At 45.8% G+C, this 2,718-nt stretch overlaps 1 protein-coding gene across 1 annotated transcript in view; it reads right to left on the bottom strand.

The window, feature by feature from the left end:
* The window catches only part of LOC101850133 (X-linked retinitis pigmentosa GTPase regulator), a 101,756-nt gene that overhangs the window by 16,065 nt on the left and 82,973 nt on the right, over positions 1-2,718 (bottom strand). The window lies entirely within an intron of this gene.

Raw genomic sequence — 2,718 nt, 5'->3', positions numbered from 1 at the left:
CACTCTCTCTCACTCTCTCTCTCTCTCTCTCACTCTCTCTCATTCTCTCTTTCACTCTCTCTCTCTCACTCTCTCTCTCACTCTCTCTCTGTCTCTCTCACTCTCTCTCTCTCTTGTCTTTTTTCTCTCTATCCCACCCTCTACACTTCCTCTCTCTCTCTCTCTGTCTCTCTCTCTCTCTCTCTCTCTCTCTCTGTCTCTCTCTCTCTTCTTGTTTATCTCTCTCTCCCTCTCCCTCTCTCTCTCTCCTTTCTCCTTCTCCCCTCTCTCCCTCCTCTCTCCATGTCTCCCTTTCCCCTACTCATCTCACCCCTTTATCTCTCCTCTCTCCTTTTCTCCCTCTCCCCTCTCCCCCTCTTTCCCCCTATCTTTCTCTGTCCCTCTTTCCCTTTCTCCCCCCCCTCCTCTCCCGCTCTCTCCTCTCTCCTCTCTCCCTCCATCTCTCTCTCTTCCTCCCTTTCTCTCTTTCTCTCTCCCTCTCCTTCAGCATGAGGCCACAGTCTCTCCTCTCTCTCTCTCTCTCTCGCTTCTCACACACACACACACACACACACACACACACACACACACTCTCACATACACACACAGACACACCTACAAACACACACACACACACGCGAGCACGCGCTCACACATACGCTCACACATGAACACATACATACACATCTATACATAGATACACACACATAACACTATTGTCGTCTATCGGTATGGAGTTCTTTTGTTGAGCCGGTCTGCTAGCCTCTCCAAAGCTCTTTTCGTCTCCCCCGTCCTATTCATTGTTTCCCTTTCACCCTCCCAATCCCCCCCCTTTTCCGAAGTGACCACTACCAATCTTAACGGAAAACACAATATTAATAACAACCTTCCCTCCCTTTCGCCCTGGTCGCTACCCTTCTACCCTCCGACCACACCCTTTAACCCCCCACAAGAGCAATAATAAAAACTCTGTGCGACCCCATCCTTTTTTTAGTCCTTAGGGGGACAAGAAGAAAAAATAAGAACAAAGCCCACAATAGGAGGCCGGGCCCTCATCACAAAGCATGATCCAATTAACCAAAACACAAGGCGACCAGATGTCACGGCCAAATGGCTTGCACCAACAAGAAATGGCCTAGTTGGACCCCACAGTTTCCGCACCGAGCTCTGCGGCGAGGAACAAGAAAGAAATTAATTTACAAAATCTAATCCAGCCCCAGGAACGCCAAAAACCTAATTGGAAAGGCCTCATTATCGAATCACGTCAATGGCTGTTATCGATAATGACTACGGATGGCTGGGAGCTGTGAGTACACGAGTTAGTGACGCTCCGACTACCCCTCAATCTTCTTTGTTACGAATTCGATTACTCTTGACTTCGGTACACAGTTAAACCGATTCTTCTAGCCCTTCCCCCCCCCCCCCAATATTCATTTCCATCTTTTTGTAGTCTTTTAGGGACAAACAGTTCTACACATTAGGGGTGTTAAGTAATCATCAACATTTGATTGTAACTCGTATTCGTTATCGGAACTTGAAACTACCCTCAGCGCAAAATGTCCTGACTTATGACGTACCAAAGTTTGCTTCCTTTTTGACACAGTTTAGGCTATGTTAAGGAAGCGAGGCGGAGAATAGAAACAAAGTCAGCCCTGTTTGGTTTGGTTTTGGTCTCGGTTTGGATTTAAAGCCTTTCTAGTCACAAGTAGGTTATTTCAAAGAGGGGTTCAGCGCTGCGAGATTTTGCTGATTTCTTCTTTATATTACGTACGTTTGATTGGATTCGACCTTTGGTCGACCGATCTCCGAGAAAGAAAACTAGGCAGAACACTTAGCTAGACAATAGAATAACGTATTAGAGTATGTAGCAGAAATAATAGCGTGTTTTTGGGGGTTTTTTTGTTTCTGCTTTCTTCTGGCGTATTCGTGCTATTCATATCCTCAGCTAGCTCCAAGTTCATTTTATCAAGAAATATGAAAAAATAGACCATAATTTTAACAACACACCGCTCCAAGATATCACGCAACTGCAGAATTAACAGCTAATGTGAGCACGACATAATGTTGCTTATGTCAGACGGATTACTATGTACCGTATAACCATAAGTGAATTTGGCTTGTGTGTCGCCGTATGGCTACCACTTCAGAATTCAACAGTCTGAGGCAAGCGCCCTTCACTTCTTTTCTTAAGTTTTTGAATACCGTCGGGTTTTTGGTACGTGACAGGTTTTTCTTTTGAAGTGATATTACTGTGACGAAAGTGCCAGCTGCTGAGAAGGCTGGTGCAACTATTTCACCTAAGAAGAAAAACTACAATCTCTTCTGAAAAAGTAAATGCATAGAAGTTTCGGCTGCTCGATACACGGAATTGAAATTACATGCATTTTTAGCTCAATCATAAACCTCTACGAGAGAATGGGAAGCAGTGTATGAGATTAAGTGTTGTAGCACAACTTGAAAAAAAAGGGAAGTGCCTTTTGTTAATCAAAAGAGTAACCGTACTCAACATAGAAGTTAACGTACCCTGCAATTGTGTTCCAACACCAACTGTAAAGAAGCATGGAAGGATTAGAGTCGATTACTAGCACAGACTGGACTCGGCTGCGGGGTCTCGCGGCGTTATCAGCGTCTCTCGACAAGCGCCTTGGCCAGAGCCAACAGGCCAGGGCGGCGCGGGAATTTTATGGGCGCGGACCTGGGACAGGTCAACTGCAGGTTCGCAGGGGTGTGGCACGATGA

The sequence above is a fragment of the Aplysia californica genome, unplaced genomic scaffold (assembly GCF_000002075.1).
Source record: "Aplysia californica isolate F4 #8 unplaced genomic scaffold, AplCal3.0 scaffold00028, whole genome shotgun sequence".
NCBI classification, from domain to species: domain Eukaryota; kingdom Metazoa; phylum Mollusca; class Gastropoda; order Aplysiida; family Aplysiidae; genus Aplysia; species Aplysia californica.
The sequence above is the reverse complement of the archived record's forward strand: the minus strand, read 5'-3'. Positions and strand labels throughout refer to the sequence as shown.